A 12081-nucleotide genomic window follows, 5' to 3' on the forward strand; every position below is an offset into this window, starting at 1 on the left:
TGAGGGAGTGCAGCGTAGGTTCACCAGGTTAATTCCCGGGATGGCGGGACTGTCATATGCTGAGAGAATGGAGCGGCTGGGCTTGTACACTCTGGAGTTTAGAAGGATGAGAGGATATCTCATTGAAACATGTAAGATTGTTAAGGGCTTGGACACACAAGAGGCAGGAAACATGTTCCCGATGTTGGGGGAGTCCAGAACCAGGGGTCACACACAGTTTAAGAATAAGGGGTGAGCCATTTAGAACGGAGACGAGGAGGGCAGGGGGGAGGGCTTGGGGAGGGAGATGGGGGGGGTGGGGTGGGGAGGGGTGGGGGAGGGGGAGGGGGATGGGGGAGGGGGAGGGGTTGGGGGGGGGGGGGGGGGGGGGGGAAGGGGGAGGGGGATGGGAAGGGGGAGGGGGGGAGGGGGAAGGGGGATGGGAAGTGGGGAATGGGGATGGGGATGGGGAGGGGGGGGGAGGGGTTGTTAGAGCTTACCTAAAATTGGAGAATTCAATGTTCATTGTTCATTGTTGAGTTTAGTGTTCGGTTTAGTTGGGGTTTGTGGATCCTGATGGCTGTAGGGACGATGCTGTTCCTGAACCTGGACGTTACAGTGTTCAGGCTCCTGTACCTTCTCCCCGATGGCAGGGGTGAGATGAGAGTGTGGCCAGGGTGGTGTGGGTCTCTGATGATGCTGGCTGCCTTTTTGAGGCAGCGACTCCTGTAGATCCCTTCGATGGTGGGGAGGTCAGTGCATGTGATGGACCGGGCAGTGTTCACCCCTCTCTGTAATCTCCTTAATTGCTGGGTGTTCGAGTTATCTAGGCCATGATGCAACCAGTCAGTGTGTGCTCTTGTTTATACCTGTAGAGGTTCAATAGAGTATTACTCAGCAAACTGAATCTCCTGAATAGAGTCAGAGAGTGTTACAGCATGGAAACAGGCCCTTCGGCCCAATGTGCCCACACTGGACAACAATGTCCCAGCTACACTAGTCCCACCTGCCTGCGTTTGGCCCATATCCCTCCAAACCTGTCCTATCCATGTAACTGTCTAATTGTTTCTTAAATGTTGCGATAGTCCCAGCCTCAACTACCTCCTCTGGCAGCTCATTCTATACACCCACCACTATTTGTGTAAAAAGGTTACCCATCGGATTCCTATTAAATCTTTTCCCCTTCACCTTTCCTCAGGTCCACGATTCCCCTACTCTGGGCAAGAGACTCTGTGCATCTACCCGATCTATTCCTCTCATGATTTTGTACACCTCTATAATCTCATCCCTCAACCTCCAACGCTCCATGGAATAGAGACCCAGCCCACTCAACCTCTCCCTATAGCTCACACCCTCTAGTCCTGGCAACATCCTCGTAAATCTTTTTCTGAACCCTTTCAAGCTTGACAATATCTTTCCTATAACATGGTGCCCAGAACTGAACACAATATTCTAAATGCGGTCTCACCAACGTCTTGTACAACTGCAACATGACCTCCCAACTTCTATACTCAATACTCTGACTGATGAAGACCAATGTGCCAAAAGCCTTATTGACCACCTTATCTACCTGCGACTCCACCTTCAAGGAACCATGTACTCCTAGATCCATCTACTCTACAACACTACCCAGAGGCCTGCCATTCACTGTGTAGGTCCTGCCCTTGTTCGACGTCCCAAAATGCAACACCTCACACTTCTCTGTATTAAATTCCATCAACCATTCCTCCGCCCACCTGGCCAATCGATCCAGATCCTGCTGCAATCATTCACAACCTTCTGCACTATCTACAAAACCACCCACTTTAGTATCATCAGCTAACTTGCTAATCTTGCCCAATATGTTCTCATCCAAATCGTTGATATTGATCTCAGAGAAGATCTCGGAGACTGACAGCACCCGGCGTGGGGATCGAACCCGGGTCTCTGTCGCTGCAAGTGCTGTGAGGCAGCAGCTCTACCCGCTGCGCCACAGTGCCGCACCACCCTGAGACTGTTAGCAAAATAATAATAATAATAATAATAATAATGTTTATTTATATAGCACTTTTCACCAAAACCAGTATTTGAACCAAAGTGCTTTACAGAGATTGATTAAATTAATTGAACAGATCAAATGTCAATATATCCATACAAAACAAAAAAGAGAAAAAATAAAATAAAATAAAAAATGAAATAAAATAACTCCCCACCTACTCTATGTGTTGTGACGTAGTCTCTGCTGTACATTTTATATTGAGCTGCTGTTCCTCTTACACAATCTGTTTTAAATTATTTCCGTGTGGGAAGAAACTGCAGGAGATGCTTCAAACCGAAGATAGACACCAAAAGCTGGAGTAACTCAACGGGACAGGCAGTGTCTCTGGAGAGAAGAAATGGGTGACGTTTCAGGTCAAGAAATGACCTTCTTCGGTCATTTACCCCAGCGTTTTGTTCCTCTCTCATCGAGTCATACAGCACGGAAACAACTCATCCATTGGTAACAGCTCCGTCCAAGACCAGCAAGAAATTGCAGTGTATTGTGGGCGCAGCCCAGACCGTCACACAAACCAACCTGGCAAAAACGGGAAAGTAGACTATTATCTAAATGGTGGCCGATTGGGAAAGGGGGAGATGCAGCGAGACCTGGGTGTCATGGTACACCAGTCATTGAAGGTAGGCATGCAGGTGCAGCAGGCAGTGAGGAAAGCGAATGGTATGTTGGCTTTCATTGCAAAAGGATTTGAGTATAGGAGCAGGGAGGTTCTACTGCAGTTGTACAGGGTCTTGGTGAGACCACACCTGGAGTATTGCGTACAGTTTTGGTCTCCAAATCTGAGGAAGGACATTATTGCCATAGAGGGAGTGCAGAGAAGGTTCACCAGACTGATTCCTGGGATGTCAGGACTGTCTTATGAAGAAACACTGGATAGACTTGGTTTATACTCTCTAGAATTTAGGAGATTGAGGGGGGATCTTATAGAAGCTTACAAAATTCTTAAGGGGTTGGACAGGCTAGATGCAGGAAGATTGCTCCCGATGTTGGGGAAGTCCAGGACAAGGGGTCACAGCTTAAGGATAAGGGGGAAATCCTTTAAAACCGAGATGAGAAGAACTTTTTTCATACAGAGAGTGGTGAATCTCTGGAACTCTCTGCCGCAGAGGGTAGTTGAGGCCAGTTCATTGGCTATATTTAAGAGGGAGTTAGATGTGGCCCTTGTGGCTAAGGGGATCAGGGGGTATGGAGAGAAGGCAGGTACGGGATACTGAGTTGGATGATCTGCCATGATCATATTGAATGGCGGTGCAGGCTCGAAGGGCTGAATGGCCAACTCCTGCACCTAATTTCTATGTTTCTATGTTTCTATGTTAACCTCCATTCCATTAACTCCATCTACACCTCACGCTGCCTCGGCAAGGCCAGCAGCATAATCAAGGACCAGTCACACCCCGGCCACTCCCTCTTCTCCCCTCTCCCATCGGGATAACAGTACAGAAGTGTGAAAACGCACACCTCCAGATTCAGGGACAGTTTCTTCCCAGCTGTGAAAATATCAGGCCACTGAATCATCCTACCACAACCAGAGAGCAGTCCTGAACTACTATCTACCTCATTGGTGACCCTCGGACTATCCTTGATCGGACTTTGCTGGCTTTACCTTGCACTAAACGTTATTCCCTTATCATGTATCTATCTGTACACTGTGAATGGTTCGATTGTAATCATGTGTTGTCTTTCCGCTGACTGGTTAGCACGCAACAAAAGCTTTTCACTGTGCCTCGATACACGTGACAATAAACTAGACTGGACTGAAACTGAAAGTGATGGTTGGCATGGACAAGTAACATTGTCTTCATTTCATCATCTGCTTGACATTCAAACACCGTTATTTGTGGTTCTCTAATTCTTTTTGCTTCCAATCCAACTGCCCCAGGCCTCTGACATTGCAAATGACAACAGCTGGAGACAACATCTACAGCAGAGACGATGGGAGAGATGAGGAAGTTATTTTATATCATTTTGCCAACAGCCCCACAGAGGTGAGGGGTGACTCTTTCACACAGAGGGTGGTGGGTGTATGGAACAAGCTGCCAGAGGAGGTAGTTGAGGCTGGGACTATCAGTGTGACAGGTACATGGATAGGACAGGTTTGGAGGGTTAGCAGACAGGTGGGACTATGGTGGCGCAGCGGTAGAGTTGCCGCCTTACAGCGAATGCAGCGCCGGAGACCCAGGTTCGATCCCGACTACGGGCGCTGTCTGTACGGAGTTTTCCCGTTCTCCCCGTGACCTGCGTGGGTTTTCTCTGAGATCTTCCCACACTCCACAGAGGTACAGGTTTGTAGGTTAATTGGCTTGGTGTAAACGTAAATTGTCCCCAGTGTGTGTAGGAGAGTGTTAGTGTGCGGGGATCGCTGGTCGGCGCGGACCAGGTGGGCCGAAGGGCCTGTTTCCGCGCTGTATCTCCAAATTAAACTAAACCAGTGTCGCTGGGAGAATGTTGGCCGTTCTGGGCCAGTTGGGCCGAAGGGCCTGTTTCCACGCTGTATCTCCAAATTAAACTAAACCGCTGTCGCTGGGAGAATATTGGCCGTTGTGGGCCAGTTGGGCCGAAGGGCCTGTTTCCACGCTGTTTCACGCTATGACTGTGAATCCCTTTGAGGGGCGGTCACGGTGGCGCAGCGGTAGAGCTGCTGCCTCACAGCGCTTGCAGCACCAGAGACCATCGTTCGATCCCGATAACGGATGGTGTCTGCCTCCCCGTGACCTGCGTGGATTTTCTCTGAGATCGTCTCTGAGAACAATATCAATGATTTGGATGAGAACATACGGGGCAAGGTTAGCAAGTTTGCTGATGATACAAAAGTGAGTGGTTTTGCAGAGAGTGAAGATGGTTGTGAATTACTGCAGCAGGATCTAGATCGATTGGCCAGGTGTAATCCCACTTTCACAGCCACTCCCTACACACCGAGGGCGAATTAACCTACAAACACGCACGTCGTTGGAGCGTGGGAGGAAACTGGGGCACCCGGAGAAAACCCACGCGGTCACAGGGAGAACGTGCAAACTCCACACATATACAGCACCCGAGGTCAGGATCGAACCCGGGTCTCTGGCGCAGTGAGGCAGCAACCTTACGTGGACAACCTACATTTTTTCTTTTCTTTCTTCCTCTCTTTTCCTTTCTTCCTTTCTTTTTAACCATATAACCATATAACAATTACAGCACATCTCGCCCTACAAGTCCGTGCCGAACAACTTTTTTCCCCTTAGTCCCATCTACCTGCACTCATACCATAACCCTCCATTCCCTTCTCATCCATATGCCTATCCAATTTATTTTTAAATGATACCAACGAACCTGCCTCCACCACTTCCACTGGAAGCTCATTCCACACCGCTACCACTCTCTGAGTAAAGAAGTTCCCCCTCATGTTACCCTTAAACTTCTGTCCCTTAATTCTGAAGTCATGTCCTCTTGTTTGAATCTTCCCTATTCTCAAAGGGAAAAGCTTGTCCACATCAACTCTGTCTATCCCTCTCATCATTTTAAAGACCTCTATCAAGTCCCCCCTTAATCTTCTGCGCTCCAGAGAATTAAGACCTAACTTATTCAACCCCCTATCTCTGTAACTTAACATAGAAACATAGAAACATAGAAATTAGGTGCAGGAGTAGGCCATTCGGCCCTTCGAGCCTGCACCGCCATTCAATATGATCATGGCTGATCATCCAACTCAGTATCCCATACCTGCCTTCTCTCCATACCCCCTGATCCCCTTAGCCACAAGGGCCACATCTAACTCCCTCTTAAATATAGCCAATGAACTGGCCTCAACTACCCTCTGTGGCAGAGAGTTCCAGAGATTCACCACTCTCTGTGTGAAAAAAGTTCTTCTCATCTCGGTTTTAAAGGATTTCCCCCTTATCCTTAAGCTGTGACCCCTTGTCCTGGACTTCCCCAACATTGGGAACAATCTTCCTGCAACTTAGTTGTTGAAACCCAGGCAACATTCTAGTTTTTCCCATCCCCACCCCCACATCAGTCTGAAGAAGGGTCTCGACCCGAAACGTCACCTATTCCTTCGCTCCATAGACGCTGCCTCACCCGCTGAGTTTCTCCAGCATTTTTGTCTACCTTCGATTTTTCCAGCATCTGCAGTTCCTTCTTAAACACTGGACAACTGACAGGATATTTTGATTAAAGTGACAAAGCAGGAAGATGGAGGGGGAAGAAAGCCGGAAAAGAGAGGTGGAGGCGGGATTAAACGTGGCAAGTGATGGGTGGATACAGGTGAGGAGAGGAAATTGATTGCAAGATGGGGGGAGTAAGTTTAGTGTAGCTTCGTTTGGGGATGAAGTATGAAAACAGGCCCTTTGACCCACCGAGTCCGCGCCGACCAGCGATCCCCGCACACTAACATTACCCTACACATACTGGGTACAATTTACATTTACACCAAGCCAATTAACATACAAACCTCGTGGAGTGTCTTTGGAGTGTGGGAGGACTCCGAAGATCTCGGAGAAAACCCAAGCAGGTCACGGGGAGAACGTACAAACTCCGTACAGACAGCGCCCGTAGTCGGGATCGAACCCGGGTCTCTGGCGCTGTGAGGCAGCAACTCTACCGCTGTGCCACCGTGCCACCCTGACTGGAAGTGAATAGGGTGTCAGGTAAGGAGGGAAGGAGTGAGGGATGGAGGGAGGAACATGTGTGGGATGGTGGGAGAAAGGGCTGGAGACAGGAAAGAGAGGGTGGGTTGCCAAAAATCGGAGAATCCAATATTCACAAGGACATCTTTTTTCCACATTGACCGCTTGGGTCCTCAAATCTCCGGAGAAATGCTGAATGGTCAGACCAGTGATGACCACATCATAATTTCATGTTCATAAGGGATAGGAGCAGAATTAGGCCATTCAGCCCATCAAGTCTCCTCCGCCATTCCATCATGGCTGATCTATCTCTCCCTCCCAACCCCATTCTCCTGCCTTCTCTCGACAACCCCTGACGCCAAATAATATTCATAGCAAAAATAGGCACAAGATTCAGGAGCAACTCAGGCAGGGTCAGGCAGCATCGCTGGAGAGAAGCAAGAGGTGACGTTTCGGGTCGAGACCCATCTTCGGACTGCGAGTCAGACCGCTGGGGTGTAAGCTGCCCGAGCAGAATATGAGGCGCTGTTCCTCCAGTGTGCGTGTTGCCTCACTCTGGCACCGGAGGAGATCCAGGACGGAAAGGTCGGTGTGGGAATGGGAAGGGGAGTTGAAATGGTTAGCAACGGGGAGATCCCGTGCGGCCCGGTGGCGCAGCGGTACAGTTGCCGCCTTAAACGCTCTTGCAGCGCCGGAGACACGGGTTCCATCCCGACTACGGGCGCTGTCTGTACGGAGTTTGCACGTTCTCCCCGTGACCTGCGTGGGTTTTCTCCGAGATCTTCGCTTTCCTCCCACACTCCAAAGACGTGCAGGTTTGATGGGGTATTTGGCTTGGTATAAGTGCGAGTCTGTGGAGGCCGGTTCTCTGGATACTTTCAAGCGAGAGCTAGATAGGGCTGTTAAAGATAGCGGAGCCGAGGGATATGGGGAGAAGGCAGGAACGGGGTACTGATTGGGGATGATCAGCCATGATCACATTGAATGGCGGTGCTGGTTCGAAGGGCGATATGGCCTACTCCTGCACCTATTGTCTATTGTCTATTGTCTATTGAATTGTCCCTAGTGCGTGTGGGACAGTGTCGGTGTGCGGGGATCGTTGGTCGGTGCGGACACGGTGGGCCGAAGGGCCTGTTTCCGCGCTGTATCTCTTTAAAATAAATCCAGCAAGCCTAGGCGGACCAAACACAATATTTCTGCGAAACAATCACACAGTCTCCGCTTGGCCTCGCCGATGTACAGGAGGCCACATCGGGAGTTCCACGAGTTTATCAGAAGTCCCTGCGTTCCAAGAATTAAGAGAGGCTGGGATTGCGTTGGCTGGGATTTAGCCTGAGGGTCATTTGGTCGGCATCCAAAGAATTGATGGCAGCTGGGGAGTGGAAACCATTTCCTCCTGATGGAATCTCAAAGATGTGGATGCCATCTGCAAACTAAAGCCAGGTCTTTTCAGAAGAGAAGTCAAGCACATTTTAGACAATAGACAATAGACAATAGGCACAGGAGTAGGCCATTCGGCCCTTCGAGCCAGCACCGCCATTCAATGTGATCATGGCTGATCATCCCCAATCAGTACCCCGTTCCTGCCTTCTCCCCATATCCCCTGACTCCGCTATTTTTAAGAGCCCTATCTAGCTCTCTCTTGAAAGCATCCAGAGAACCGGCCTCCACCGCCCTCTGAGGCAGAGAATTTCACAGACTCACCACTCTCTGTGAGAAATAGTGTTTCCTCGTCTCCGTTCTAAATGGCTTACCCCTTATTCTTAAACTGTGGCCCCTGGTTCTGGACTCCCCTAACATCGGGAACATGTATCCTGCCTCTAGCGTGTCCAAACCCTTAATAATCTTATATGTTTCAATGAGAATCCCTCTCATCCTTCTAAACTCCAGAGTGTACAAGCCTAGCTGCTCCATTCTCTCAGCATATGACAGTCCCGCCATCCCGGGAATTAACCTTGTAAACCTACGCTGCACTCCCTCAATAGCAAGAATGTCCTTCCACAAATTAGGGGACCAAAACTGCACACAATACTCCAGGTGTGGTCTCACTAGGGCTCCTGTACAACATTTGACATTTAGTTTAGTATATTACTGTCACGTTGTGGAGGATCCGCTCCGTCAAACATCTGCAGTGAGATGCTGCAGATGTTCTACCAATCGGCGGTGGCCAGCGCCATCTTGTTCGCTGCCGTGTGCCGGGGAAGCCAGGACGACTGGATCAACAAACTCATCGGGAAGGCCGGCTCCGTCCTGGGTGCGGAGTTGCAGCTGGATTCACGGGGAGGTTGGTCTTGGAGGGGAGGATGCTCCTCAAAACTGCGGAGCATCCTGGACAATACGGCTCACCCTCCTCCGTGACACACAGGTCAACCTGAGGAGCACCTTCAGCAACAGACTGGTCCCACCAAGATGCAGCACAGAACGCCACAGGAGGTCCTTCTTCCCTGTGGCTATCAAACTGTACAACTCCTCCCCCTTCTGTCGTGAGTGAGACTGAGACTGAGACTGACTCCCCCCCACCCCCCCAATCTTTGCACATCCCCAATCCTTTCCACGCTTCAAGGGATAAATAAAATTCTATCGTATCGTTTACTGAGATACAGGGAAAAAATAGACACAAAGGTGCTGGATTGACTCAACGGGTCAGGCAGCATCTCTGGAAGAGAGCTGGGGGCAGGACAAAGCTTGAAGAGAGATAGGTGGATACAGGTGAGGGGAGCAATTGTAGACCTTGCAGTTGGATGAAGAGAGAGACAAAGGCTGAAGGTGAAAAGGAGACTATCTGTACATTCGTATGTACGTTCTCCCCGTGACATACACAGTACATGGTAGGCCTCTGGTTAGTGTTGTAGAGCAGAGAGATCTAGGAGTACAGGCACATGGTTCCTTGAAGGTCAAGTCACATGTAGATCATGTGGTCAAAAAGGCTTTTTGCCACATTGGCCTTCATCAGTCAGAGTATTGAGTATAGAAGTTGGGAGGTCATGTTGCAGACGTTGGTGAGACCGCATTTAGAATATTGTGTTCAGTTCTGGGTACCATGTTGGTGGAAAGATATTGTCAAGCTTGAAAGGGTTCAGAGAAGGTTTACGAGGATGTTGCCAGGACTAGAGGGTGTGAGCTATAGGGAGAGGTTGAGTAGGTAGACACTAAATGCTGGAGTAACTCAGCGGGACAGGCAGCATCTCTGGAGAGAAGGAATGGGTGACGTTTCGGGCCGAGACCCTTCTTTGGGTCTGAAGTCGGAAGAAGGGTCCCGACACAAAACGTCACCCATTCCGTCTCTCCAGAGAGTTACTCCAGCATTTTGTGGCTACCTTCGATTTAAACCAGCATCTGCAATTCTTTCCTACACGAGAGATTGAGTAGGCTGGGTTTCTATGCCTTGAAGTGCAGGAGGATGAGGGGGAATCTTATCGAGGTGTATAGAATCATGAGGGGAATAGATCGGGTAGACACACAGAGTCTCTTGCCCAGAGTAGGGGAATCGAGGACCAGAGGACATAGGTTCAAGGTGAAGGGGAAAAGATTTAATAGGAATCTGAGGGGTAACTTTTTCACGCAAAGGGTGGTGGGTGTGTGGAACGAGCTGCTGGAGGAGGTAGCTGAGGCTGGGACTATCGCAATGTTTAAGAAACATTTAGATAGATACATGGATAGGACAGGTTTGGAGGGATATGGGCCAAGCGCAGGCAAGTGGGACTAGTGTAGCTAGGGCATGTTGGCCGGTGTGGGCGAGTTGGGCCGAAGGGCCTGTTTCCACACTGTATCACTCTATGACTCTATGACCTGCGTGGGTTTTTTTCTGAGATCTTTGATCTTTGACCTCTCACACCCCAAAGACGTACAGGTTTGTATGTTCATTGGCTTGTATTAAATGTAAAATTGTCCCTAGGGTATGTAGGATAGTGTTAATGTTCGGGGGTCGCTGGTCGGCACGGACTCAGTGGGCCAAAGGGCCTGTTTGTGACTTCTTCTTGTAAATTGCCCCTATGTGTAGGAGAGTGGTAGAAACTGGGTGTGCGGAGGGGGGAGCAGGAGTTGATGAGAATGAGGGCAGATTAAAAAATGGAATTAAAGATAATACTAGTGGAAAGAGGTAGTTTACGGACTAAGGGCCGAAGGGCCTGTTTCTGTGCTGTGTCTCTCCACGATTCCCTGACTATATTGAACAATAGGTGGCGTGGTGGTGCAGCGGAAGAGTTGCTGCCTCACAGCGCCAGAGGCCCAGGTTCGATCCTGACTACGGGTGCAGTCTATATGAAGTTAGTACGTGGACCGCGTGGGTTTTCTCCGGGTGCTCCGGTTTCCTCCCACACTCCAAAGACGTGCAGGCTTGTAGGTTAATTGGCTTCGGTAAGAGAAAATGGCCAATTGGCTGTAGACAAAACTGCTGGAGAAACTCAGCGGGTGAGGCAGCATCTGTGGAGTGGAGGAAATAGGCAACGTTTCGGGTCGAGACCCTTCTTCAGACATGGTCAATTGTCCCTTGTGTTTAAAAATAGTGGCAGTGTACGGGGGGGGGGGGGGTCGCAGGTCGACGTGGGCTCACCGAACGGCCTGTCTCCATGCTGCGTCACCAATGTCTAAAGTCTAAATAAGGAGAGAAACCAGGTTTGTGGAAATCAGCCGTGATCTCACTGAATGATAGAAGCTGTTCGCACTTTAAAAATAGAGTCACACAACTGACGAAAATATATTAAGCTGTATTGAAACTTTCAATTGCAAAGACAGCAAACCACCTGAACAAGTTACTGCATAAGGTGTCCAAACTCATTGGGGCTTGTAAACCTACGCTGCACTCCCTCAATAGGAAGAATGATAGACACAAAATGCTGGAGCAACTCAGCGGGACAGGCAGCATCTCTGGAGAGAAGGGATGGGTGATGTTTCGGGTCGAGACCCTTCTTCAGACCGAGAATCAGGGGAGAGGGGGACAGTAGACAATAGACGACAGGTTCAGGGGTTGGCCATTCGGCCTTCGAGCCAGCACCGCCATTCAATAGACAATAGACAATAGGTGCAGGAGTAGGCCATTCAGCCCTTCGAGCCAGCACCGCCATTCAATGTGACCATGGCTGATCATCCCCAATCAGTACCCCGTTCCTACCTTCTCCCCATATCCCCTGACTCCGCTGTTTTTAAGGGCCCTATCGAGCTCTCTCTTGAAAGTATCCAGATAAACTGCCTCCATCTGAGGCAGAGGGGAAGGAGGGAGAAAGCAGGGACTACCTGAAATTGGAGAAGTCAATGTTAATACCTCTGGGTTGTAAACTACCCAAGCGGAATATGAGGTGCTGCTCCTCCAATTTGCGGTGGGCCTCACTCTAGCCATGGAGGAGGCCCAGGACTGAAAGGTTGGATTTGGAATAAGAGCCCTATCTAGCTCTCTCTTGAACGTATCCTGGGTACTGATTGAGGACGATCAGCCATGATCACCTCGAAGGGCCGAATGGCCTACTCCTG

At 49.7% G+C, this 12081-nt stretch overlaps 1 protein-coding gene across 2 annotated transcripts in view; it reads right to left on the minus strand.

The window, feature by feature from the left end:
- LOC129694225 (cathelicidin-related peptide Pt_CRAMP2-like) overlaps positions 1–12081 on the minus strand; it is a 29482-nt gene that overhangs the window by 12359 nt on the left and 5042 nt on the right. Inside the window, exon 2 of one of the 2 annotated variants that reach the window (XM_055630941.1) lies at positions 480–848. The exons of the other annotated variant lie outside the window; for it this stretch is intronic. The gene's annotated coding sequence lies outside the window, so the exon portion shown is untranslated. The remainder of the gene's footprint in view (positions 1–479; positions 849–12081) is intronic. 2 annotated transcript variants of the gene reach the window in all.

Source organism: Leucoraja erinacea, unplaced genomic scaffold (assembly GCF_028641065.1).
Source record: "Leucoraja erinacea ecotype New England unplaced genomic scaffold, Leri_hhj_1 Leri_583S, whole genome shotgun sequence".
Lineage (NCBI taxonomy): Eukaryota > Metazoa > Chordata > Chondrichthyes > Rajiformes > Rajidae > Leucoraja > Leucoraja erinaceus.